Genomic DNA, 27,601 nt, shown 5'->3' with positions numbered 1-27,601 from the left:
GGCCAACGGGGCGCCCCACGCCGACTTTCAGCATTGTAGGATGGCCACACCAGTGCTGCAACTTGCTGGACACCACCTCGGTGCCATCCGGATCTTGGCGCGTTGTATTGCCTTCGGCCTATTCGCACATCGGTCCGCTACTGACGCCGCCTCACGTGCCAACGTATTTTCTCCGCATTTTATACCCTATGCCGCATAACAGGTCATGTGACTTGTTTATAAAACTTTTCATTGGTTCATTTTACTTTTGGTTTCCTAATGATGGAAGGCTTGATCATATGACCTAAAAACAACACTTTTCATTGGATGAAAACTTTTTTTTTTTCCCCAAACGATGAAAGCCCCACCTTGTTTCTGGATGTTTCAAACTGAAGCTGGCTTCAGCATGAGAGCACCACCATCTCGTAGCTCCGTCGTGGTCATTCCGCGAGCAATCATGGCAACCGCTCCCCACCAGAAGCCTACAGGAGTCGGGGGCCCCCAAAACTTTTGATAAATCCTCAAGGCGGAGGGGACGCTTTCGAGAATGGGGTCCAAGACCTAGCAGACAAGCGTCCGATTTCCAAGGTGTCCCTGGGCCATTTCAGTGGACCAGGCCCAAAAAGGAAAGAGCCTGCCGCCATTTTGAGAGTCCTGTGACAGCCGCCTATCGCTGCACCGCAAGAGTGGGCGCAACTCAGCTGAATTGCGGCTTTTGACACAGTGGACCAAAAACGGACGGAATGGCAACTGAAACGGTAAAGGGGCGCCCCAGTACAACAGATGACACTCCACCTGGAGAGGCCCGTTCACGCCGCCTCCCCCGGGGCGCCCCACGCCGTTATTCGGAGCAGCATTGTAGGATACCAAAACCAGTGCGGCAACTTACTGGACATCACCTTGGTGCCATCGTTCTGCTGCCTTGGAACTATTCGCACAACAGTTTGCTATTGATGACCCACCCCCCGCGACGCCCCACGCCAGAAATCTGGACGTTGTGCTGCGTTGGGACTATTCGCACAGCCGACCGCTACTTCGTTGTTTTTCCCTAAAAATGTTTATATGTTATTACTGTTTTTGTTTTCTTGTATATATTTATAAGTTATTAAAGTTTTATAATCTTACTACTTTGTTGGAGTGCTATATATTTTTAATGTGACACATAATTGTAAAAACTTTGATGTACAAAGAGTCATCCCTGGAATCTTCCGCTTCAGGCTCGGTCCCCTCCCCAATCACAATACAGGATGGTTTTCAGATAATAGGAACGCGTCTGCTGTGACGGATCTCATCGAGTGTGGGCCTTGATCTACTATAACTCCTTTGAAGAGGGGTGATTCTTTACAGCTGGGGCCATAAACTACATCTGCAGGGCTAGCTGATACCCTAGGACCGGCCTGGACAATCGGACACAGAGGAAAAGGAGTGTCAGAGGGTGCGGTAGTGAATAGGGCGAAAGGGAGGTGTCGGGCGGGCACAGGGTGTGATTCTCAGGGAAGAGCAGCGCAGATGGGGGGTGGTTTATTACCCATGCATAAGACAGAGAGCGGGGGTGACCACTGCCTGGGGGAGATGCTTGCGAGGGTGGGGAGTCATGCTAAGGATCGACAGCGTGCACAGAGTGGGTCTGGTCAAGGCATCTAAAATGACTGCCGTGCACGACAAAAGTGTGGCATTTGAAAAAAGGCAAGATGGCGCAGACAATGTTTTTCAACACTTCCTGATTTCCTTCGAATCGAACGTTAACAGACGTTGGGGCATATTACCAAAGTTAAGCGATATTTATCCCTAACGATGCTTAGCAACGATTTTTTTACCGCTAAGCATCGTCAGAAACTATCGCAGATAAACCTTGCTATTATCAAGGTTTATCGCAAATACGATAAAAAACGACCGCAATGCATTAATATCGCTGAAAACTCAGCGATATTCATGCATTACCGAGCTAATGCTCTTAGCCATGTTATCCACCTCCCATTGGATAACATGCCTTAGAACTGCTCAGGGCAGGTGCTAGCTTTTGGAGATATTCGCGCTTATCGCGAATATTTCCAAAAGTTGATAATAGGAGATAGCGATGTTAGCGACTGTTTCCAGTCGCTAACATCTTGGCATGCCCACTTTGCATGTCATTAGTGATAAATATCACTCACATGCAAAGTGGGGCCCAAGATGGTCGCTATCTCCTACTAGCCGTCGCTAACAGCTAGGTAATACAGATATAATTTTATCTCCGCGAAGCGGAGCGCTGTTACAGATATATATCTTTTTTTGAACGTTAATTTCTCAAAATCCACTGGAGCACATATATTGAGACCTAGCAAAGGCACATCGGACTACCAGTCCCTACAATTTTGCCAAGTTTCGTGCAAATCCATTCAGCCGTTCGATTATTATTATTTTATTTTTTTTTGCCTCGCGGGGCCCTTTTAAAACCTCCACATCAAACCTAAGAGGTCAAGGAGGATCTACTATGCCCCCTTATGGTCATTCGCCCCTTCGCTTTGGCCTCCTCTTGTCTCTCGATCCTACCGAGAGACAAGATGGCGGCCGCTACGGACTGTTTGCAATGTTTACAGACGCCGGAGAACCAATCAGCTTCGCAAACCTCCGTTACGCGAAGCGGAGCGCTGTTACAGATATATATCTTTTTTTGAACGTTAATTTCTCAAAATCCACTGGAGCACATATATTGAGACCTAGCAAAGGCACATCGGGCTACCAGTCCCTAATATTTTACCAAGTTTCGTGCAAATCCATTCAGCCGTTCGATTATTATTATAATTTTTTTTTTTTGCCCCGCGGGGCCCTTTTAAAACCTCCACATCAAACCTAGGGGGTCAGCGAGGATCTACTATGCCCCCTTATGGTCATTTGCCCCTTCGCTTTGGCCTCCTCTTGTCTCTCGATCCTACCGAGAGACAAGATGGCGGCCGCTACGGACTGTTTGGAATGTTTACAGACGCCGGAGAACCAATCAGCTTCGCTTCACAAAGCTCCGTTGCGCGAAAAGTACGCGAACTGGAGCGCTGCCCGGTCCGCTGTTACAGATATATATCTTTTTTTGAACGTTAATTTCTCAAAATCCACTGAAGCACATATATTGAGACCTACAAAAGGCACATCGGGCTACCAGTCCCTACAATTTTGCCAAGTTTCGTGCAAATCCATTCAGCCGTTCGGGCTAAAAGTGAGGCCAACCGCCCTATGGAAAACTCAATGTTAAAAACACGTTTTGGGACCCCCCTTTTTTCTCGGGCTGCTCAGAAACAAAATGTGCCATTTTCCTGAAAATTTCAGCCAATTCCGTCCACAAACGCCAAAGTTATTAGACATAGAATTTTCAAAAATCCCATAGAGAAAAAATCCTAACTATATATACCTACTGGCGACCGCCAGTAGGTAATATATATATATATATATATATCTATATCAAAGTTGAATGTTGTAATGTCATAGTACTATGTAAAATCGGTAAAACAGATTAGGGGTGGGAATGTATAATGCCGCAAATAACTGTTTGATACTCTTAGACACCCTGGACGCTTGACCAGCAGGAAGCTCTGAAGGGGAAGTGGGTTTCAATATATTGCTAAGGCAACTAGCAGCCTACTTTAGCGATGGGAAGACCACTTTGAATGACGGTATGGTGATACGTATAAGTGCACTGCTGCTTCAATAATGAGGTTCTTTGCTAGGGCATTGCAACTCATACTATTTTGTAGTTTAGCAAAAAAGCTAAAAAATGCTGTGTTACTGCCCACCTCCCCGTATGCGCAAAATACAGCATCCAAGTTCAAATTTGAGACAAAGCAGGGTTTGTTGTTTTAATTTGGGACAGTGGGATTATATTTGAAGTTGGTGTGGGAGGGAAGAAGGCTAGGAGAGCTATCTGATATTGCTTTTCTGACAGAGCATACACGTTTGACACAGATTCAGAACACTGCCATGAAGATTTATGTGATACATTGCACAGTCAGCTTTGTAGGCGTTCTGTTTTTTCCCCAGACGTAATGCTACATAATCATACCATATAGGTGCTTAGTAGTAATGTTAGGGTCCTTAAATTCAAAGACAACCCAACAAGTATTAGCATGTCTATATCCCAATTATATAGACATTGTCATCTTACAAAAAAATCACCTTCAAAATAAAACATAACAATCCTTTGCACCGTCCTGTGGTTTCTGATATTTCTTGTTCATCCTTGACGTTTGCCATTGACAAAGAACCTCTGGCTTACATTTAGAGGGAAGTTCATTTACATCCAGTCATTTATATTAGAAGCTGTTCACTTCTGGTCTCCCTTAATACCGACAATATTGTACTTTAGAGCTGATATCCGAGTAGGAATGTAGACCCTATTATAAGCCACTTTTGCCTGCCTTAGTAAGGTTAAACTGCGATTTTCTGTTAATACGGCAGGCAGAGTCTGGTAAATACCTGGAGAATCCTTGTAAGCAGAGATGTGAATGAGATGAACCAGCTTAACTATGGCAAGGCGATGAAAAAGATAAATATACATATTAAGGGATGGGTAACCCTTTCACTCTCAAGTGATAGGACTAAATGCAATAAAAAGAAATGATAATCTTGCAAAAGTTCCTACATCAATTCAATAATAAACCTATCCCACTGACACAAGAATGTATCTGTAACCATAAGAAATGCTTACTCAAATTGACCTGACTAGGGGGAATAGTCACGTACCAAATGAGAAACCTATGGAGAATGGTGGGTTGCCTGTATTAGATCTCTATATATATACAGATTTGCTGCACAGCCTCGATTGAACAAGTTTTGGCTCCACCGCCCCCCTCATCACTTTATAAGCCTATGAAAAAGAACGCAGACTAGCAGAATTTTACTCATTGCTAATCACCATGAGCAAAAAATGTTTTTACAGACCGTCTCCAACACCAAATATAGTTAGTATCCGGGTTTTATGCAATACTTGAGTCAAGACCAATCCAGAATAAATATGCCTACCAAAAGAGTGGGCATAGGTTCTCAATATCACCTTCGATCACAAAGCAGTAAAGGAGGTATACATGCATGCAAATAACTTTGTATAACATGCACAAGGGAGGTAGTCTACAAGATACTAAATAGGTGGCATCATACCCCTAGACAACTAAATAAGGTTGGTAAAAACCAAGCCCAGGGAGTATTGGAGAAAGTGCAGTGAGCGCACAGAAGGATACAAAGTTCCCCGGGGAGAAGGTGGGGTTTTTTTAAAAAAGGGGGGGGGGGGGGAAAGGTTGTACTTTAGTGGAGAGAGAATCTCATACAGAGTGTGCAATCAAGGAACTGAGAGGTTCCATTGTCGGAATTAGAGAGCCTCACACACCCAGGGCGTTTAGGTGTGGAACACACCCTGACCGTAGGGTGTCCAGTGTCATCATTGGCTCACTGCTCCTCGTCAGACCGGCGCTGCAATGTCTGACGGGGTGCTCAGAGGCACCCTTTTAACGGAGGTCTTTTATTCCTTGCCGATGGTGTGTGTGAGTCAGAGAGGAGATGGTGTAGTCGGTGTGGAAATTGTGAATATTAAAAAAGGGTAACCAGTCCACAATAGGATTTATTGGCGTGGCTGCTTCCCTGATTAAAAGGGGGTGAGAGGGGAGCTAGAGACTGTAGTAAGTATCAGAACCTAACTCTACCCCCTAATGTGGTCAACATGTTTCTCGCCATCCGGCGATTCGTCAGGACCAGAACAGAGTACTACACGTGAAAAAAAGAAGGGGGTGGTTCAAACACAAGAGGAAAGACAGACACAAATACAACCTCACTGGGTCGGTTGAAAAGAGGGCCTAAGGTCCTGCTCTAGTTATGCGACCTGTGGAATAGAAGGAAAACAGAAGAACAAAAACAGGTTCAAACATATCTCGCAATAATGATTTATACTTTGATAAAGTGTTAGGTCACTCTGAGATATATTGCTCTCCACATTGTAGGATACGGGGTGCAGAAACGTGCAGGAAGTGCATTAAAACAACTCATTCATAATCGGTTCATTGTAAATACGACTATACTCTCTCAATGGAGAATATTGTAAATAAAAAAGCTAAGTCGCCGAATCCATCCATGCAGCACCCCAACCAGGAGAACACCAGGGGGGACAGCCCAACAGATTCTTACCCTAAGGGCGATTAAAAGGGGCCTCGCAGTCTGCTCCCGTGAGGCCAGCGCTGTCTGGCGGTTGTGCCTGCAGGATGTAGAGGAGCAGGGAATGTGATTGAGATGTCAAGGGTATGTGGTAAGACAGGGGTGCCTGTTGAAAGGGGCTCCCTCACAGAGATTAATGGATTGAGCCCAGGCACGGTCAAGGTAAAGGGCGGGGACGTATTTCTGGGTACAGAGTAAATGTCAATTAGCTCTACCAATGATCAAGGCTGCATCACAAAGTCCTCGTGGTTTTGTGAGGCAAATAGAGGTGGCAAGGTTCCCACAGTCAGAACTAGGTGGGAATGGTGTCAGGTGCGAGCTCACTGCAATCAGCTGCACTGTCTATGGTATGGAGTGGCGGCGGATGGCTCACTCAGCGGGGGCGCAGATATAGTCAGCAGATGACTGTGCCTTGATCTGACAGGGTGAGGCGTAGCCTACCAGGCGGAGGGCAATTCCGTGGGTGACGCGGTATAGTCCGCATTCAACTACACGTGAGGGTACCAGGGTGTAGTGTACCCTTCAGGGCAGAGACCGAGTACACCAGGCGGACAAGGGGTGAGGAGGTGGGGGCGAGGGGAGAGAGAGAGAAGGGGAGCGGGAGAGAGAGAGAAGGAGGAAGGGACGGGAGGCGGGAAGCGAGCACCCGCAGGCTTACCTTGGTCCGGGCGCTGGGACGCTGAGAGACCTACCCCTCACGCTCGCGGCACCTGGTCAGGGTGCGGAGCATCTGGTAGAGGGTCTAAGTGTGGGACGGCATTTAAAGCTCTTGGGCAGTGGTGTCATCTGTCTCGATTGAGCGCGCGTCAATTAACAAGCGCGTCGCCAGGTAGAAACTCCGGGTAGTGGAGTAGGTTGCAAACGTGGCGGCCATGATGGAGTGGTGAGGCGGTCAGCGTTGTGCGTTATGCGCATGCGCACCTACGACCCCGGATCTAGGGGGTTGAGTGTGGAGCAGTGGTGTTTTGTCGGCGGCCATGATTGAGAGGGCAACTGAATGTTGTGTATTGCTCGGGTGGCCGTATTAGGCAAGAGAGTGACGTACTCGGTGGTCTACTATGTGGTCTAATGAGGGCGCATGAGTTGTTGGTTCCTATTCAATTAGTTAATGTGGTCGGTTTGGGGTCCAATCATGTCACCACATATGTAGGGATGCAGTACGTTACTCAGGGTTGAATGGGGGGGGGGGGGGGAGGAGGAAAAGGGAGGGAAGGGTGAAGAGGGGGAAGGGGGGAGGCGAGGGGGCAAGGTTAAATTAGCTAGGGAAAGGGAATTAGGTGACTACTACTCCCTCAGGTCCTCTTATGTGAGGAAGGCATCGATACAGGGTATGCCAGGGGTATAAAGTGGTTCACCTAGACACGACGGCCCAAGGGACCGAATCATTGAGTCCTACTGTGTCCAGCTGAAGGCGATGCACCCATCTTTGTTCCAATTTAAATAATGTCTGTCTGGACATACCTGGTTGGGACTCAAGCACTAACCACTGGAGACTGTCTGCAGAGTGGTTGTGTTGTAGGTAGTGTTCGTACAGTCTCGTGTGGGTCCTGGAGCACCGTATGTTACTCTTGTGCTCCGTTATTCTCAATTTCACCTGTCTCATGGTCATACCTACATATAGCTTATCACAGGGGCAGATCAGTAGGTAGATGCATTTCGTGCTAAGACAGTTAGTGTGTTTGTTGAGTTTCCAAGTGAAAGAGTCCGTAAGTTTGATCTCTTTACATTGTCTGGACTGGGGACATACTGCACAGCCACCGCACGGGTAGTGTCCGACTACTGGGGAGAGGTGCCATAATGTTTGTTGCCCACTATTATGTTGTTTCTTAGGGCGTGTGTGTATCAAAGAATCTTTGAGGTTTGCTGTACGTTTGAAGGCGGAAAAAAAAAAAAAAAGAAAGAAAGTGCAGTGAGCCCACAACAATTCTCCACATACTGTGGTCTTGACTAAACTGGATGCAATATTGGGAGGACGCCTTTTGACCATCTCCAATATTGTAAGTAGAGAATCAGACAAAGGCCAGAGAATCTGAGAAAGCCCAGCAGAAGGGATTAAAAGCATACCTTTCTTGCAAGTGGCACCCAAATAATACAATTTGAGCTCCAAAAAGTAAGCACCCTCTTCCCACATCTGAACCAAATGCGACTTAACAATCCTAAGGGTTTGTCACAGATTTGAGAACCTATAAATTAAACTACAGATGCATGAATGAAGCATAGCACAGATTGGGAGGATACATATGGATGCAACAGAGAAGGGAAAAAATGTTGGCACAAAATCTTTATGATTAAGATGAGCCTCCATATTGCAGCAGGTAGAAGTTTAATTGTTCCGGGAACACTTACCTAAAACTGGGCAAAACAGTTTTTTACTTCTTTTTAAATTGTAGATTGTAATTTGACACAAATACTCTGTCATTCCTAGTCATATTTTAATTATAAGTCATTATAAAATAATTATTTCAGTAAGTTCCCACCGCACAATAACTAACTTGGGAGCGTTCAATTGTTTATTTACAGAGTTTTAAAAATCGCCGATGAGGCCCCAGGGAATGTCCGGGTATTGTACGGAAAAAGAACATATTAAATAAAGGGAAACGAGAAGAAACGATTGATCTACGCAAGGCTCAAAAATAAAACGAAGTGCAGTATGAAAGGTCAAAAGTTTTTCGTAAAACTGCCTGTGTAAATGAGATACTCACGACCGGAACACCGAATATTTATATAATTAGTCCACGCAGCAACGTGAGAGCTGACTTTTGGTAGACAAAGAAATAGAATAAGCGTGAGCAATGAGGCGCAGGAAGGACAAGGGGTGTGAGAAAGGAACACAAAGACGGAAGACAGCGAGTGCAGGGGGACAAACACGAGCAATGAACGTTTTGGAAAGACCCAGTTACAGAAGTGATCGACGGCGAGCATACACTATGTGAGGAGCTTGTGCAGTTAGAGCACAGAACCAAACGTGAGGCAATGCATGGACAGCATAACAGATGAAGTGGAGGGAATTGGGTGGTATATTTCCAAGTGGTGCAAAGCTCCTCTAAGTCTTGGTCCCTTGGGCTGCGAATCAAGTTGAATATTTTATTATAATTTTAATAAAAAAGAATACTAAAACCCCAGAAAAGGGGTAACAGAGTGGTACGAAGAATTGAAAAAGGTGTAAATATTTACAATGCAGAGAGCTTACATCTTGGATATATCTGAGGACTGCTTATGGGAAATATTCAAACAAAAAAATCTTTTGGGGGCTGGGAATAACACGTCGGAGTGGGAAATAATATTCGAAAGTGAAACGATATTGTATTTCATGTTTGCACAAGCCAGCTGTAAGGAGAATGCCCACCGTTCACTCATGTAAAGATTGCGTGTTTCAATCTCACAAAGGCAGATTCAGCCTTCCAAGATTGTTGAACTGAGTTCCGCACTTCAGGCAATAACTTTGTATTAACAGTGCTTGTGAAAAGACTAGGGGTGGGCGAAATTTGCGTAATCGCGTTACGCAAATCTCCGCGAAATGGTGAAATTCTCCGAGGACGCAGAATTGCTTGTTCGCAATGCTTTTTTACTGTTTACAATCGCTGTTTGCGTGCTCCGGGGGAAATCTCGCGAACACGCATTTGAGAACGCGAAGTAAAAAAAATTTGCTAAGTCTCGGAATGCAGAATTTTGGGCAATTTCGCGTTCTCCGCGGAACACGAAATGCCGCGAATTCCAAGAGTGGAACGGACTTTGCCACCCAGGCCTAGAAAAGACTGAAGCGGGGAATGAAGCACTATATTAAAGCAAATTATTGCTATATTATAACATCAGGCAAAGGTCTGCGTATCATAACAGGAGTATGAAAAGAAAGTGATCGGACAGTAGCTGAAGCTCCATAAGATAGTAAAGACTGTAGCAGGTATCATAAACACCTTCTTCTGCCCTTATTTGAGGAGCTGCTCTTCCAAGGAATAAACAGATGAATGAGGCCTGCAACCAGCCTTCATGCTGCTGGGCGAGGAAGGAACTTTTGATAAAAGTTACTGAATAAGGATGTTCTTTTCAAAGCCTCTCCAAACCACAGAAAGGTGAAATTGATTCTCAATACTTATGAATGCAAGCTGTAAGGAAGGCGACTAAGATACAGTGTTTACATGCACTTTTACAATTTTACACTGTCCAGCAGATGGAATCTAGAACAGAGGGGGTTTCTGTTCAGGATATGAACGAAAAAGTTACTTTAAAGATGGTAGATATCTGCTGTCAGCTACTTTCTTAGGCGAAATGGCTGAAAACCAGGAGGCTATGCATAAGTCAATTGACGTTTTTATATCAGTCAATATACGAAAACAAAAATGCATATAGTTTTATTAGTCGCTGTTTTGTAATTTGAAGATTTTAATTGATTACACAAGTTAACATCATAGCAAGAACACGAACATGTTTTGATGTATTCATAGGTACAATATTCTTCCATTCAGTTTAGAAGCAATGGTTAATCTGAAGAATCAAGCCTGAAGATCAGCAATAAGATCCAATCAATTTGGCTTTAATTTAGATAGTAAATTCCCACTGCTACTAGGAAGCACATTTTGTCAGAACACATTGATGGACACCTAAGTTTTGTAACAGGAGCATAATGCAAGCCCTGGGGCACAGGTTTGCCCCTAACCTTTCGGAGGAAGCCATTTACAATGAACCACCCACTTTCAAACATTCCACCCCCTTCAGTAGACATTCTTTGCCAAGAAGACATTTACAGATTCAAATACCCGTCCGACAACACATCTACATGAAACTATGACCTAAAGCAGACATTAGATTGCCACAGCCATTGAGGTAGATTGCATAATTCTAAAGCCTTGGACTGAGAGAGCTGAACATCAGCAGCCTGTATGTATGCAACAAGCAGAGTTCTCTTTATTAAGAGTACCCTGTGGCACATGATAGAATGGTGCAGAAAGCTCTATTTGAGTCAAAATGTCAAATAATCATGTCCTTTAGAATACACACTGCAGGAAAACTGTGTGCCTCGAAACAATTAAGCTCAGAGAAAACATAATGCAAAGGTTCAAAAGTGTACATTTGCTAGGTGTTCTAACCATTCAGAAGCCTGGTACAGACTAATTAGTACTCCATAGCATGTGTTTCTCTTGACTGTCAGCAGACTAGGCTACACCCAGATGACTCTTTCAAAACGAGAGATGTAACACCTGTAGACGCATTAATAAATAGTCATTAAAATGATTTTTTTCCTCGACAACCAAATGCCTGGTTAGAGCGAAGTGGATCCAGTAAGACCCCCTTGCAAATCTTCCCTTTCTCTGCCGCAAACCTCCTTTTTTAACCAATATTTTTTTATTGATTTTCACCATAAATCAACAAAGTTCAACAACCAAATACAGCATATTAAGTCTTTCCTGCCCGGGGTCAAAGCATCTCATGAAACATGAATATTCGGACCCCTCTTATCCTTACCCCCAATGTAATTAGACAGAAACTCCCGTTAATGGTTCGCCCAAGGCCACAATATTTATTAGTCCTCATGAAGTGACAGTTACAAAGACAACACACTAACTTTAGAGTCATCTTTCCTTGACATCTCAGCGCCACATGCTGGAGACTTGTAAAAGTGAAGGAAAAATAGCTACGAGCAAACAATGGGAGGTGATCATTCTTTCACAGAAACACAGAACAAGCATTGGAAATGCAATAGGTCTCGCATTAGAAAAGATGGAGCTATTGGTCTTGTAAATGACAAATATTTTATTTATGTGTTGGTTTTAAAAATATCTAAATTGATAGCTTTGTCATTTACAATGCCAATAGTTATAACTTTCGCGAATGTGACACCTATAGCATTTTGTAATGCAACATGTTTGGTATATACGTGACTTTGATGGCAGCTCTGGTCGTTAGGCCACATCTCTAGAGAGATGTACAAAGTACTGAGGAAGACAAGATAAACTGCACTTCAATAATGATGTCGAAATTAAGTTAGTACCTCTTTGATCGTTTTACTGCAAAATTGTGAAAATTATGAGACTAGTTCAGAACAGTTGGAGTTCGTGAGCAACAGGGAGGCAACGAAAGGCAGCAACACGGAGAAGTGGTAGGTTGGAGATGAAAGAAGAAATGTGAGCAACTTTCTTTTTTAGCTACTGAAAACACGAGCGCCACAAACAAAACATTTAAAGTAAATTTAAAAAAAATCATAAATCAGTGTGAACATATGAATAATAGTTAGAACGACGGGCGGGAGGTGGTCAGTGAAATGAAGGCATGCGTTCTGGCAAGACAGATTGGGAAACTCCATACTTGGGTTTCAAACGTACAAGCACAACAATGTTAATAAATAAAACGCCGAAAGGAGCCTACCTTTTAAACCAGCGTTAACGGTGGGGAGAGGTGTGGGGCGGGGTCAGCAAGACAGAAACATGCTGGGTGGGAGGAGAAAGGGAGCGAGTGAAAGCACGAGTCCAGTGGTGACGGTATGGAGGAGTGTGGGGCGGGGGCAGCAAAGGAAGTGTGTAAAGATGGAGGAGGGGTGGGGACAAGCTCTCGGCATTGCGTGGTGCGTGAGCAACAGGGAGGCGACGAAAGGCAGCAACACGGAGAAGTGGTAGGTTGGAGATGAAAGAAGAAATGTGAGCAACTTTCTTTATTAGCTACTGAAAACACGAGCGCCAAAAACAAAACATTTCAAGTAAATAAAAAAATAAAAAATCGTAAATCAGTGTGAACATATGATTATCAGAGTGACGGGCGGGAGGTGGTGGTTGAAATGAAGGCATGCGTTCTGGCAAGACAGATTGGCAAACTCCATACTTGGGTTAAAACCAAGCATTGCCGAAATGATATAATTAAAAGCAAGCTCTCGGCATTGTGTGTGTGTGTGTGTGTGGGGGGGGGGGGGGGATGAGGAGCAGGGGAGCGGCGACGGATTAACAAGTTAAATGGCGTGAAACTGAAAGCACGGCGAGCCGGCCGTGAAAGCTTTTGATCAGGCAGGGGGTGGAGCGGCACCAAGCTGGGCAACAGATGGCTGGCGATTTGATGCTGTGCACGCGCTATTTAGATCAATGCGCTTGCGCATTGACCTAAAAGCGCACGGGCACCGCATCAAATCGCCAGTCTAGGTAAGGTCTGTTTAAGCCCCTATAGTCTCGCTCCGCTCACGCATTGAGAGGCGAGACCTAAAAATCCCTTCTTCTAGGAAAAAAGGATTTTAAAACATGCTATCTGGTATCTAAAGATGCAGAGTGAATGCAACCAATCTTTAGCGAATTTGATGTTAATATATAAAAATATCATTAAAAATGCATTTAAGAACCTCTTAACCGGGTAAGAAAAAAATAACTGTCTTACTTGAAAGCATTAAAGAGAATAAGGCTATCAAGTCTTTCAAAGTTCTTAAAGATGCATTTGCAGTTTTCCACTGTGTTATGTATTAAAACAAAATGTCCTGCTTTTATGTTTGGCTAAAGTGTCCTCCGTCAGTGGCGTTTTCAGACAAATGTCTAGCTGTGCTTGCAATTTGGCTGACTGCTAAAAACAACTGAGTATTACTTAACTTAGTATGTTTCTATTTAGATATAATGAAATTTAAGCATTACATTTTTATAATATGAATTATAACTGAAAGTCTACCTTTAATGAATTTAGAAAGAAAACCCATGGTAATGATTTACAATTACAAGCAACTTTTCCTTCTTCTGCAACCTAAGGGTAATTAAACAAAGGGCAATGCAATATTCAATAACCGATTTTTCTACACTGCCTTTCAGGAAACTATTAGAGCAGGAGTCTTCAAACTGGGAGGCAGGCCACCCTAAGTGATCCAGGAGGTGGGGTGCGACAGGCTCTGGCTAAAAGAAGCATTATGCTGATAAAGAGTGCTTAATTTTATGCAGAAAAAAATGGGCGTAAGTAAGCCACTCTGTAATGGGCCATCACTAACATCTTTTGTCATTTATATCCTGTGCCAAAAGGGAATGGACTCCAAATATTCTTCAAACCCCCCATTTCTAATAATCACACTGTGGATACTTTTACACATTAGTAAGGCCTGTCAGACCAGAATAGTATGTTTGCAATCATGTTTTTGATTGCATTTTTAAAACGGGAACAAAAACTTAAAACTGCATTGCTTATACACATCTAAACATGTTTTTTCAAAGGAGGAGGGCTGCGAGGCATTAAAAAGTTTGAAGGCCACTGGATTAGAGGATATTCGAAGGGAAAAAACCACATGCTTTCAAGGGCTCTACAGTTTGCCTGCTACATAGATATGTTACTGAACCAACTGGATGTTATCTTAGGACATGGGTGCTCACAAACTTTCTCTCGGGGGCCAAATTTACTGTGTGGTTTGTGTCCGAGGGCCGCACCGGTGGGGGCGGGGTCAGTGGGAGAGGGGGTGGGGCTAGAGCAACAAAAACAAGCATTGGCATAGCCAATAGGTCTCGCCTTTGGGACCTTATAAGTAAAAAGCGAGACCTATTGGCTATGCCAATGCTTGTTTTTTTTGTTCCAGTGGGTACTGAAATGAGCTTGACGTTCTACTCGTCTGCAGTTTGCCCTGAGCTGGCGTGGGGAGAAGTCACGCCTGACCATGAAGCTTAATAAAGCCTTTTAATTACAAGCTTATTAGTCCCAGAGCTTCATATTACAACATAATTTTGGCGACGACTTGCCGGCTCAATGACAAAGTCGCAGCGTGAACTTCAAGATCCTGTGAAAGCAGTCAGGAAAACAAACCCATGAAGGAAGGTTGAGAGGAGCACTTGACACCCCCATGAGGATTGTAAAAGACAGTCTGTGGATTTGGTGTCAATGCGCAAGTGCAACAGAAAATGAATGTGGAGCGTCGCTGAAAGAAAGAGGAACTAGCGTGATATGCTGTAAAGTGAAAGAGACACCATGTTTAAGTGTAGCAGGAGGATTGTTTTTTAATAGCGGAAAAAAGCAAACTTGTGAAAGCGATTAGTTGAGGCGAGCGCAAGACATCCCATCTCTAAAAGTACATTTTTGATATAAAGACCACTGTCACATTGACGCAGTTCGATATTGTGTGTTGCAGCGGAGGCACAGCGCAAGGTAATCAGATACAGTGGGGGAGAGATAAAACAAGAGCGGCGGGGAAACTGAAAGTACGGCCGGCCAGCCATGATTAATTAGGGGAGGAGAAGCCGCAGAGCGCACGCTGGGCGAAGCCCTTTGATGTGCTGTGCGGCCGTGAAAAAATGCAATTAGGAGGGAGGGAGGGAGGCTGATGCGCGTGCTTGTTTGGTCACGTGATTCACGTGAACTCAAAGAAAACCGCAGCAAAAAGCCCTTGGTTTGACGAGCTTTTTGAGCACTTGAATTCTCGCTCCGCTCAATGCGCTTGCGCGCATTGATAGGTCGCGAGACCTAAAAACTGGTACCATGAGGTTGATCACTGGTCCCTGCAGCGGACGCCTTCGTCCACTGAGCCACCAGACCCGGCATACACACATCTTTCTCTCTCGTTCTTTTTCAGTCTCTCTCTCCCTCCCTCTCTCCCTCCCTCTTCCTCCCCCTCTGTCTCACTCCCCCTCTCACTCTGTTTCCCTCTCTCTTTACTTCCCTCTCTCTCCTTCCCCCTCCCTCACTCTGAGGTCTCCCTCCATCGCTCGCTCTGTCTCCCTCCCTCCCTCCCTCCCCCTCCTTCCCCCTCCCTCCCTCCCTCCCTCCCCCTCCTTCCCCCTCCCTCCCTCCGTCTCCCTCCCCCCGTCTCCCTCCCTCCCCCCGTCTCCCTCCCTCCCCCCGTCTCCCTCCCTCCGTCTCCCTCCCTCCCCGTGTCTCCCTCCCTCCCCGTGTCTCCCCGTGTCTCCCTCCCTCCCCGTGTCTCCCCGTGTCTCCCTCCCTCCCCGTGTCTCCCCGTGTCTCCCTCCCTCCCCGTGTCTCCCCGTGTCTCCCTCCCTCCCCGTGTCTCCCTGTCTCCCTCCTGTCTCCCTGTCTCCCTCCTGTCTCCCTGTCTCCCTCCTGTCTCCCTCCCTCCCTCCTGTCTCCCTCCCTCCTGTCTCCCTCCCTCCTGTCTCCCTCCCTCCTGTCTCCCTCCCTCCTGTCTCCCTCCCTCCTGTCTCCCTCCCTCCTGTCTCCCTCCCTCCTGTCTCCCTCCCTCCTGTCTCCCTCCCTCCTGTCTCCCTCCCGTCTCCCTCCCGTCTCCCTCCCGTCTCCCTCCCGTCTCCCTCCCGTCTCCCTCCCGTCTCCCTCCCGTCTCCCTCCTGTCTCCCTCCTGTCTCCCTCCCGTCTCCCTCCTGTCTCCCTCCTGTCTCCCTCCTGTCTCCCTCCTGTCTCCCTCCTGTCTCCCTCCTGTCTCCCTCCTGTCTCCCTCCTGTCTCCCTCCTGTCTCCTCCCCCTCCCTCCTGTCTCCTCCCTCTCCCCTGCTCCTGTCTCCCTCTGTCTCCCTCCCTCGCTCTCCCTCTGTCTCCCTCCCTCGCTCTCCCTCCCTCTGTCTCCCTCCGTCTCCCTCTGTCTCCCTCTCCCTCTGTCTCCCTCCCTCTGTCTCCCTCCCTCGCTCTCCCTCTGTCTCCCTCCCTCGCTCTCCCTCTGTCTCCCTCCCTCGCTCTCCCTCTGTCTCCCTCCCTCGCTCTCCCTCTGTCTCCCTCCCTCGCTCTCCCTCTGTCTCCCCCCCTCGCTCTCCCTCTGTCTCCCTCCCTCGCTCTCCCTCTGTCTCCCTCCCTCGCTCTCCCTCCCTCGCTCTCCCTCTGTCTGCCCCTCCCTCGCTCTCCCTCTGTCTGTCGCCCTGCCTCGGTCGGCCCCTGCCTCGGTCGGCCCCTGCCTCGGTCGGTCTGCCTCGGTCGGTCTGCCTCGGTCGGTCTGCCTCGCTCTCTCTCGCTCTGCCTCTCTCCCTCGCTCATCCTCAGTCTGCCTCTGTCTCCCTCCCTCGTTCACCCTCAGTCTGCCTCTCTCCCTCGCTCTGCCTCAGTCTGCCTCTGTCTCCCTCCCTCAGTCTGCCTCTGTCTCCCTCCCTCGCTCTCCCTCAGTCTGCCTCTGTCTCCCTCCCTCAGTCTGCCTCTGTCTCCCTCCCTCGCTCTCCCTCAGTCTGCCTCTGTCTCCCTCCCTCGCTCTCCCTCAGTCTGCCTCGGTCTCCCTCCCTCGCTCTCCCTCAGTCTGCCTCTGTCTCCCTCCCTCGCTCTCCCTCAGTCTGCATCGGTCTCCCTCGCTCTGCCTCAGTCTGCCTCTGTCTGCCTCTCTCCATCGCTCTCCCTCCCTCCTCCTCAATCGCTCTCCCTCTGTCTCCCTTCCTCGCTCTCCCTCCCTCCTCCTCAATCCCTCTCCCTCTGTCTCCCTTCCTCGCTCTCCCTCCGTCTCCCTCAATCGCTCTCCCTCTGTCTCCCTTCCTCCCTCTCCCTCCCTCCCCCTCCCTGTCTCCCTCCCTCGCTCTCCCTCGCTCTCCCTCTGTCTGCCTCCCCCTCGCTCTCCCTCTGTCTGCCTCCCCCGCTCTCCCTCTGTCTGCCTCCCCCGCTCTCCCTCTGTCTGCCTCCCCGCTCTCCCTCTGTCTGCCTCCCTCGCTCTTCCTCTGTCTGCCTCCCTCGCTTTTCCTCTGTCTCCCTCCCTCCCCCTGTGGTAAATAAATAAATAATACCCTATTTTTGAATGTATAAATGAATAACAGATAGCTCAATAAATAAGAGTCAAAATTCGAGGTAGTAGGAGTTTCGCAGGTTTATTACAGCATAACGGACAGGAACAGGACAACCTGCATAGGAATAGGATGGCAGGGCCCAGCAGCGCTGCTGGTGTCAGGATCGGGACAAGGGAAAGGATGACTTTTTTTAATAACAGTGCATGAGCATATATACATAACGCAAACACATAGCATTACATTGCAATAGGCGTAGCAGTGGGTGGAGCAGAAGGTGTGACGCGTAGCAGTCGCGAAAGATAAGGGTGAAAAAAAGAGGTGTAACGGGGCGTATACATAGACATGTGATGCAAACGTAACAGAATATGTCATGAATGGGGCGGAAACCATGGAGGGGGCTACCTGAGGAGCCGGGACCTCTAACCTGATGGTGCGCGCAAACTGGCAATGACGTATCACTAGGAGAAACTGGGGGCTATGAACTCTGTGCTAGGAGCAGAGACTGAAGTCTGGAGAGTCAGGGCGACATGTACCTAAACAGTATCTAGTATCTGATGTTTAGAGAACATGTTGATATAAACTAGAAGTTAGGAGGGGAAAGGCTAACTTGATTCTAAGACTGGACCATGCATTATTCTACATGTAGTGCGTGATGAAGAATATTAAATGACCATTAAATGCAGTATTTCTCTAACGTGGAGACGTGAAGGCTAGACAATGACGGAAACTATTGATGCGATTCAGTAGTTTAGGAATGCAGAGAAGGAGGACTGAACTGATAACTGGAATCATAACATATTCTTGGCAGACTCAGAGGCTGAGCCGGGCACTGCGAGGCAGGAAGTAAGTGAAGGGTCGAGGATACAGGTGGGGGCTGGATGGCTCCTCAGCGAGGCTTCAGGAGACAGGAGCTGAATCTGGTGTCCAGGCCCTTTTGAGGCCTAGAAACGGGGACTTTATAATAGAATAACGTGCACACTGAGAAACGTGGCAACGTAGCTTTACATAGGCCTGATATTCGTAGTATTCACGAGAACTGGAAACTGGCATACTAGAGGTGGACACAACTGTAATTGCGTCATTAATCGGACATAGGGAATGCATATGCATATTTAATCATGCACACATAACATATGATGGATGACACGTAGGGACACAGAACATGGCAAAATTTACTTTTCCACATTCCCTCCTTGTCACTACGTTTCCATCAGGAAACATCAATTTTCATGATACCGTCTATCATTTCATACAGTATCATTTGCTCGTCTCGAATTTTCTTGGAACGGGATTTAGAACGGGGCTTGGGACTAGGAATACAAGAGGTAGCACAAATGCCGCAAATCGCAGGGCCACATTGTATACAGAGGCAGCAGCTGAATATGATCGCTACTGCAATACCTAGAAAGGACAATATTTTCCATCCCCATGCGGAAATTATATTCCAGAACCAACCGGACCATGTCCAGGTGCCTGGATCTTGGTGTAACAGATGGGCAATTTTATGGAGTCTGGTTATAGCTGAATAAACAGACGGCGCGTTATTTGGAATGAAAATGCAGCAACTAGATCCGATGACTCTACAGGCCCCGCCCCTATCGGCCAGTATGACGTCAAGGACGAGACGATTCTGTAAAACGACAAATCTCATAGCAGATTGCTCTTCTGTTAAGTTACCTAGAGCAGAGGCAGTCTCATTTACTACAGCTTCGAGGGTTCTGGTTAACCTACGGATTAGCTTACTATTCTGGATAGGTCCTATAAAGAAAAAGAAACCTCTGTTGAAATCTGTATACTGTTCTAGAGCAGTTTCAGTATAATCGACAATTGGGGACTCCCTTCTATGTCTAATGTGTACTAGATGTGTATTTCTATGATAATCAGGTGGGGCTAGGAAAACTGGTGGCAGTAGGAAGGCAATGTAACAGGTTCCCTCCCAATCGAGGGGCAGACGAACATATGCAGTTTGACCACAAATAAAATAAGAATGACGTGAAGCTTTGAAAATAGATTTCCCACTGTCACTATACTTGACAATAGTAGTACAATCACTATGTCCTACATGTACGGAACCATAATTTCGGACACATAATTCGCCTTTGACTGGTAGTACTGAAATAGCAGGTAAGTCTGGAGTAGTATCAGACTGAACATTCAGGACCATGAAATTCGAAGAATAATTACCTAAATTATACACTTCATTTTCTAGATCTAACCCGGTTCTGTGGGGGAGACCTTGCTTGTCTGGAAAACATGTACTGTTAAGAAAAGACATATCTATTGAGGATGACGTTAACGTGGACCATGCTCCACACGAACCATTATGTGAGAATGGATAAGGAAAAAGTGGCAGAACTCCCTTCGGTGTCTGGAAAGGGGGGAGTCGACCACACACCCAACAATTAGTGGTATTGCTGGTCTGATGTGAGTAATGTAACATGCGGATGAATGAGTTATTTCGCATAGCGAGGCGGTAAGAGAGTTCATGAGGAGGCAGATCACTAAACGTGTGTTCTACTGTAGCATTAGCAGACTTATTTACATGAAGAACTGGGAAATACAAGAAAAATGCATAACTGGTGCAGGAAATCATAATGCTGAGAAACAATATGAAACATAGAAAAACGATACATCGAATTGAGTTTTGACTAGCTCTCTCACTATGGGGGTCTATTTTATACATGTCAGAAACAGTCTAACCGTTTCACCTAGGGGAGGACTTAGACAATCAAACTGACTGACTTATTTTACTAGACCGGAGTTTTAGTTTATACTCCTGTTGCGGAGTTTTCTCTAACAGGGGAGGGTTTGTAGCAATGTCTTTTGCGGGACAGTCCTTGAGAACAATGCTTTGGCAATCCTTCAAATCCTGGGAAATGTTCTTTAAGACGGGTTTCAGTCCATTAAATTGTTTTACATGAGAAAGGTGCACCCAGCCTTTGCGACCTTCCAACTTCACGGCTGTACGGGTGGTGAGGAGGACCTGTCGGGGCTCTTTCCAGCGAGGCTCCAGCGGACTTGATCTGTCAAAATTCCTCACCATCACCATGGATCCTGGAACGATTTCATGCGGTGCCACCTCGGTATTGTCTGGAAATGCGGCGGCAACCTGTGAACGACATGAGTTGAGGGCAGACATCAAGGAAGCTAGGTAATCTGTCAGCATATTACTTGAAACATCGGTAATACTTCGGGGTCTAGGAGTACCCCACATGTTAGGGGGGCGGCCGAAAACGACCTCATACGGGGACAGACCTGATCTGGAATGTGCGACCATGCGCATATAAAACAAAGCGACTGGCAGAGCTACTAGCCAGTCCACACCTTTCTCTTTACACACTTTGGCAATTCGGATTTTCAGGGTCTGGTTATGTCTCTCTACGAGACCGGCTGCTTCAGGGTGGCGTACACAATGAAACTTCCACTGGTACCCTAACAACAGGGAAACATGCTTCATGAGTTCAGATGAGAATGGCTGGCCGTTGTCAGAATATACGACTCTAGGGAGTCCATAACGGGGGAAGAACTCACGAACCAACTGCTTGGCAGTGGTCGCGGCTGTGTAATCTGGGACTGGATATGCTTCTGTCCACCTGGACAAAGCGCATACAACTACAAGGACATACTTGAAACCTCGACATCGCTCCATCTGAATATAATCCATCTGGAGGACTTCAAAAGGGTGGTCAGGGGGCTGGAATCCACCTTGTTCCACCGGGACACTTTTACCTGGATTAAACTGACAACATATCATACAGGTACGGACTTTCTGCTTGGCTGCAGCTCGTAAATGCTTGTTGAACCAAATGTTCTGGATACTGTCTAACATAGCTTTTTCTCCTAAATGTGCTGGACTATGTGCGGTATTAATAATGACTTGAACCATAGAGTCGGGGAGAAACCATGTGGCTCTACCCTTTGTTAACCATCCTTGATCTGTCTGGACCCCTCCTTGTTCGGACCATTTCTTGATTTCTTCGGGAGTAGCATGTAACTGGATATCTAGGTTATCTTGTGTAGGGTCCTTAACTGTCATGCATGTAATCGGATCTGGAGTGTGTGTCATGTTAACTGGAATGTCTAGAGTCTGTGCTGTGAGCTTGGCTGTGCGATCTGCTAGATCGTTACCTTGAGAAATGGTGTCAGTAACTTTCGTATGTGCTTTGCACTTCATGATAGCGATAGATGTCGGTAAGTGTATGGCATCTAACAGAGCTTGAATAAGGAGACCATGCTGAATCTTGGTTCCATGAGAAGTCATGAAACCTCTCTCCTGCCAGAGCACTCCGAAGTCGTGTACAACTCCAAATGCGTAACGTGAATCTGTGTAAACATTAACTTTCAAGTTCTTGGCGTGTATGCAGGCTTGTGTCAGAGCAACTAGCTCTGCTGCTTGAGCGGACAGGGTATCAATACGGTGTGTTTCAATAACTTCAGTGTCAGTAGTCACTGCATACGCGGCGACTAGTTCTCCTGTACTTGTTCTCATACATGAACCGTCCACATAAAGTGTCAGGTCGGGGTCTGGTAACGGAGTATCTGTCAGATCTTGTCTTGGCTTTGTCGTAATGTTAACTACTTCCACACAGTCATGTGTGGCAGAATTCGAAGTAACTGATGGTAATAATGTAGCAGGATTCAGGATGTTGCAGCGTCTGATTCCTATGTGTGGCTGGAACAGTGTCAATTCATAACCTGTTAAACGTGCAATTGTCAAGTGCTGAGTTTGTGTTCGGTTTAAAAGAACTTCCACGGAATGGGGAACTTGTACTGTCAAGGAGTGTCCTAAGACTATGGAATCACTTTGTCTGATAGCTAGGGCTGTGGCTGCAACTGACTTGAGGCACGCAGGCAGAGCCTGGGCTACAGGATCTAATGTGCTCGAAAAATAAGCACATGGCTTGTATTGTCCTGCTTGATCTTGTGTGAGAACAGATAATGCTGTACCTTCACGTTCAGTGACGAAAAGTGTAAAAGGCTTACTGTAGTTCGGTGTAGCTAGAACTGGAGCTTGGCATAAAGCTTTCTTTAACTCATTGAAACTAAGTGTATGTTCAGATGTCCAAGGGAGGACAGTCGATACGGCTGCCTCCTGTGTCGTTAACTGTATCAGTGGCTTGGCTAGAAATGCATACTGAGGAATCCATTGTCTGCAGTAAGAAGTGAGGCCGATAAAAGCACGTACCTCCTTCTGGGTCTTGGGCTGAGGAAGACTCGCTATTAACTGGATACGGTCAGGTGTCAACTGCCTACCCCTCTTGGACAGCAAGTGTCCTAAGTAGACCACTTGCTGGACACAGAATTGAAGCTTAGAAGGGGACACCTTGTGCCCCATCTCGGCTAGGAAATACAAGACTGTAAGGGATGCTTGCTCGCAAGCACGTCCAGAACGGGCCGTGATCAGTAGATCATCGACATACTGGAGCAGGGCAGTGTCAGTTGGCATGTGAATGTTGTCTAGTTGTCTCTTGAGTGCTTGACTGTAAATACTAGGACTTTCTGTGAAACCTTGAGGAGCTCGTGTAAACATATAGCTCCTTCCATTTAAACAAAATCCGAAAAGGAACTGGCTGTCTGGATGAATAGGAACACTGAAAAATGCGTTCTTGAGGTCTATGACAGTGAAGAACGTGGCTTCGGAATCAATGGCCGTTAATAGGGAAGAGATGTCTGGGACAACTGGGTACTGCGGAATAATACACTTATTAAGCTCTCGTAGGTCAATCACTAATCGATATACTGGGGGTGCATTTGGATCAGTACGTTTCATGACTGGAATGATCGGAGAATTACATACATTGGAGTCAGTTTCTACAACCACTCCTTGAGCCATGAGCTCGTCAATAATTTTGGATAAGGCTGCTACAGCCTCAGGTGGCAATCTGTACTGTCTGATTCGTGGTAACACTACACCTGGCTTGAGAGTCACACGATAGGGTGTGATTTGCATGTAACCTACATCAGTTGGACCTTGCGCCCATAAGTGCTGCGGAACATTAGACAGTCTTGAATCAAAATCTCGTAATACATAGTGACCCTTAAAGTCACGTAGGAACAATCGTATTCCCTCTGGGGAACAGCATATAACTGCACCTAACTCTTTCAGTGTCTTAATGCCTAATAGGTTTTCTGGACATGACTTAGTAAGTAACAGATCAGTAGTACGGGACAATGGACCTACTTCTAGAGTAACTGGCTTTGAAATCTCATTTACGATAGGTTTTCCTGAAAATCCAAGGGAAACATTTCTTGAGCCTGAGAGCGGAGCCCCTGGAACTTCGGCGTGACTAATTGTGGTCCTACTTGCCCCTGTATCAATCAAAAACTTTCTGTCTTTCCCTAATACTTGACTGTGAACATAGGGACCTTCTTGATCTACAGGTATCTCGATGAGAGGCAAGCCTACCTCCCTCTCTAGGCTGTTTCATGAATACTGCTGGTACTCTGGATACTCAGACTGTGCATACTGGTACATCTGCTGTGTAACGTGCTGTGTTGCAGCAATAGGCTGCGGTGCGGTAACTGTCTGTGGTGCATTCTGTGGCTGAGGAATCTGTGAAACTTGTTCTTGTCTAGGCGGACGTGGTCTTTCTTTAGTCTTACCAGTAGCTATGTTGTGTTTCAGAACTGCACACTCATTTATAAAATGACCTGGCTGTTTACAATAATTGCAGTTCCCTTTAACGGGAGCGGCAGGATGACTGGCTTGATTCGGACCCCTCTTCTGACTGTCTTGAGGAACAGATTGTGCAACTAGTACTTTCATTTTCGTGTCTTTCATACGTTTTCTCTCGTGTTCTTGTTCTTCCCTGATTCTATTCTGGTGGTATTGAAGCATCTGCAACATCTGGGACGGGGTATTAGCTTGCCAGGTTCTTTCGACTTTCAAAACTCGATTTTTAATTTGTGGGCTTGAATTCTCGACTAATTTAGTAACAAAAAGGTGAGGGTATGATTCACTACTGGTCTTGAGGCCACTGTTGATGCTGAAACATTTTTCAAATCTAGAATAAAAATCACTAATATCCTCATCTTGCTTCTGTTTACAGGCTGAGATTGCATCCCAGTCTTCTTTTCTAGTTGTCAATAATCTGGGTAAAACTTGTATTAATAATTCTGGTAATTCTTTACATTTATCTCCAAGACCGGTACCTGGTACTCGTGCCTTATCTTCAGCTTCTAGAACTGCCCAATCGATCTTTTTCTCTCCCACCTCCCATTCTTTTTCCTTGAGCTTTTCATACACCCCTGCGGGCAGCAGAACCTTTAACATTTTAATTATATCTGGATACGTGTATTCTCCCATACGGAGCATGTCTTTTAATTCTCTATGGAACCCTGCTGGATCTTTGTCATGACAGGGAATTAATTTCTTCATCTCGAGGAGTTCCATCTTTGTAATCGGAGTGTAAACAAACACTCGTTCTAGTTCGCCACCCGTTCCTCTGACTGGGTGGACTTCTCGTAACGGATTCTGTCTCTCCATGTAAAATGGTTTACTTTCTGGGGGTGAGACATGAACAAAATGCGGGTTCAGAAACGTTCTATATTTGTGACGCTGTTCTAGAATGACACTAATTAAGTCGGTACCTAAACCTTTCCATCTATACTGGAGTAACTCGTTCAGGACATCATGTAACGGGCCTGGATCAGAGTGCTGACCCTCATACAATGTAATGAGGTGCTGAATCATATACATACCCGCCAGTCGTTGTTCGGCTGGGGGCATTTTCAGAAACATCTGTGCCACTATTTCGTCTGGAAAAGTGGTAGAATCAGTAATCCATCGGACTGCTGATCGGGCTAGTTCTTGTTCATGCATGGTACTTAACTCACTGTAACCGATTCGTGATTTCAGAATGTGATCGGTAGCTTGGAATACTTGTTCTAGAGAACCTTGTTCTGGTGCTGGAGAATGAAAAATAGACTTGTGTTCTAGGCGTAAATGGCGATCTGGAAATCTAGATTTTCCTACATACGCTATTCTGGCGGGATTCTCGTCCTCTACCTCTTCAGTATCAGAGTTACTTTCTTTCTCGCTTACTTGTGCTGCTTTACGTTGTTCGTGTATCTTTATTATTTCTCTACGGATTTTCTTGTACATACTCTCCATAGCACCGACGGTCTTGTGCTTACCCTCGGCTATATTATCACTCCACCTTGTCAGGGTTCTCATTTCAGCCGGATCTTTAGACGGGTAATCTTGTTCTCTTATTAGACAATTGATCAGAAACTTTAATATCATGAGCTGGATCTCGGCTTTCCTTTGAGACATGGCCTCGCTAATACTTTCTGGATCATCCCCTGTACGGATGAAACGATATATTCTGTCTAGATCTTCTTTCATATTCGGTAAGGTGACTAGATACTCGGCCACCTTTCTTACGCGGAATGAATATAAAACCATATTATCCTCGCCTGGGACTGGATCATAGCCGCATTCGGCAAGGGATTTTCTTATTTCTGCTACAGTCTGATGTCTGGGCGTACGCTGTGACGCTTGTGCATGTAATTCGGCTGTCGTTAAACGCTTGTGTGGCGGCGGGGTTTGAGGAGTACCTCCCCCTGCGGCCCCTAAACTAGAGTCGTCTACTGAGGCTCTTCGTCCTGGCAGAGTGGGAAATGGAAATGTAGGCTGGACTTGTATGGCGGGCTGGACCGGGGGTACCGTAACAGGTACTCCGGTGTCTGGAGAAGCGGGAAGTGCCTGATTTACAGGGACTGGCGGAGCGCGAACAGGATTTGCATATTCTGGGACTGTGTCGTCCAAATAGGACGAAATAAAAATATCAGCTGCGGTCTGTTTGTGACGTAGCTTGGTCGGAACTAATGGTGGCGGGAAATTACTGGATGCCTCTGGGGTCGCTTTTGGCAAGCCCTCGGCAAGAAGAGGATACATACCCCTAATAAGGGCATGCCTCTGTCTGTCTGACTGTTCGGCTTTGACTTGTTCACCTATCTCGATTAGTTCTTTTTCTTGTGCTCGTTCTAAGGATTCTCTACTTAATTCTGACTTTCTGATTTCCTTTTCAGTTCTTTTATGAGCTTCTTTGCGCCATAACTCGATGGCATCTTTCTGTGACTGTCTGGCTTTCTTTTTCCATAATGCCTCTTCTACTCGCATGATGCACTCGGCATCCCATGTACCCGATACGGGCCATCTATACTTTTCTTCTAACTGTTTGGTATACTCTACCCATAAATCTAGATACAATATGGCGCTTATGCCATGCTTCTGATACATAAAATGACCTGGACTGTCCCTAGGCGGAACTGGAACTGCTGCTTCCAGCAGACCCTTTCTAGTTTTTAACTGACGTAACTTGGAAAACAAGGGCATGACTGGACTGTAATCTAGACACAATACAATACACAATAAACACGATACTTATTCCCCATTCATACCACGACATTAAAATACATGAAGAACATTTAAAAATAACAGTTCGAACAGAATACTACCTGGAGTACGGAACACAGAATACATGAATTTTCTCGAGAACAGAACTGACTAGAACAGGAACTAGATGCACTGCTGAAACAGTACGAAACTTACCGGTCTCATACAGAGACACGTCAGGACCCGCATCCACCGAAGTGGACACTTCGTTTGTGGGTCTGTGTACCACCAACCCACGGACCAGAGTCAATTAGATTGACCCTGTCTAGATACCACCCCAGTAACGGTACTCACCGGGCAGCAAGAACGGAAGGCCTCGGACTGGACTGGACTGCTACGACGACGGACGACGAACTTCGGACTTCAGTTACGGGTGGGCCTCCGGATACCTCGGACCTTGGACTCTTGGCTTGGGCTCTGGTCGGGACTCGCCGCGTTCCTCCACCGTCTCGTTTGGA

The 27,601-nt window shown here is 46.2% G+C and overlaps 1 protein-coding gene across 3 annotated transcripts in view; it reads right to left on the bottom strand.

Annotated features, from left to right (window-relative positions):
* ATAD2B (ATPase family AAA domain containing 2B) overlaps positions 1-27,601 on the bottom strand; it is a 974,520-nt gene that overhangs the window by 906,367 nt on the left and 40,552 nt on the right. The window lies entirely within an intron of this gene.

Source organism: Lissotriton helveticus, chromosome 6 (genome assembly GCF_964261635.1).
Source record: "Lissotriton helveticus chromosome 6, aLisHel1.1, whole genome shotgun sequence".
Taxonomy (NCBI): domain Eukaryota; kingdom Metazoa; phylum Chordata; class Amphibia; order Caudata; family Salamandridae; genus Lissotriton; species Lissotriton helveticus.
This window is presented reverse-complemented; position numbering and strand designations above follow the sequence as displayed.